The sequence below is a fragment of the Bison bison genome, unplaced genomic scaffold (assembly GCF_000754665.1).
Source record: "Bison bison bison isolate TAMUID 2011002044 unplaced genomic scaffold, Bison_UMD1.0 scf7180017864122, whole genome shotgun sequence".
Lineage (NCBI taxonomy): Eukaryota > Metazoa > Chordata > Mammalia > Artiodactyla > Bovidae > Bison > Bison bison.
The window spans coordinates 558,289-558,992 of NW_011494694.1; the positions used below are offsets into that span (position 1 = coordinate 558,289).

The 704-nt window shown below is 51.7% G+C and overlaps 1 non-coding gene across 1 annotated transcript; it reads right to left on the bottom strand.

Moving 5' to 3' along the window:
* Positions 1-271: 271 nt before the first annotated feature.
* Positions 272-344, bottom strand: TRNAG-CCC. Its single transcript has one exon. It is a non-coding gene; the product is annotated as a tRNA-Gly (tRNA).
* Between the last annotated feature and the right edge of the window lie 360 nt (positions 345-704).

The following is a 704-nucleotide window of genomic DNA, read 5'->3' on the forward strand; positions in this document are numbered from 1 at the left end:
AATGCCATGATCTTGGTTTTTTGAATGTTGAGTTTTAAGCCAGCTTTTTCACTCTCCTCTTTCACCTTCATCAAGATGCTCTTTAGTTCCTCTTCACTGTCTGCCATAAGGGTGGTGTCACCTGCGTATCTGAGGTGGTTGGTATTTCTCCTGGCATCTTGAGCTGCACCAGGTCCTACTTGCAGCACACCGGGGCTTCTATCTTCGATGCAGCAGGCGCCATGTTTCAGTTGCAGCATGGGAGCCCTCGGCTGTGTCACGTGGGATCTAGTTCCCTGACCAGGGATCGAACCTGGGCCCCCTCCATTGGGAGTGCAGAGTCTTAGCCACTGGACCACCAGGGAAGTCCCTCACAAAGCTGCTTCTGAAGTTTGCTGGCTTCGTGCCTCAGGCTGATCACCAGAGCCCCCAAGCCCTGAGTTCCAGGATCTGGGACCTTCCCTGAAGTACGTGGTCAGTGCAGCTTGTGCCTCCAAAACATTTACTTTGTGCCAATGAGAGACAAATAATAAAAAAAAAACTAAAAAAGATTAAAGAAAAATAGATTTGATGGTAAGATGGGAGAGGATACAGGCTGTGAAAAAAATGGAGGGCAGGTTAAAGGATATCTGGGGTGCTGGGGAGGGGGGCCTGCGGGCCTCTGGGTGCGACCACCCTGGAGAAGAGCAGGTGCCAAGGCCCTGGGGTGTGTGTGGTGAGCAGGG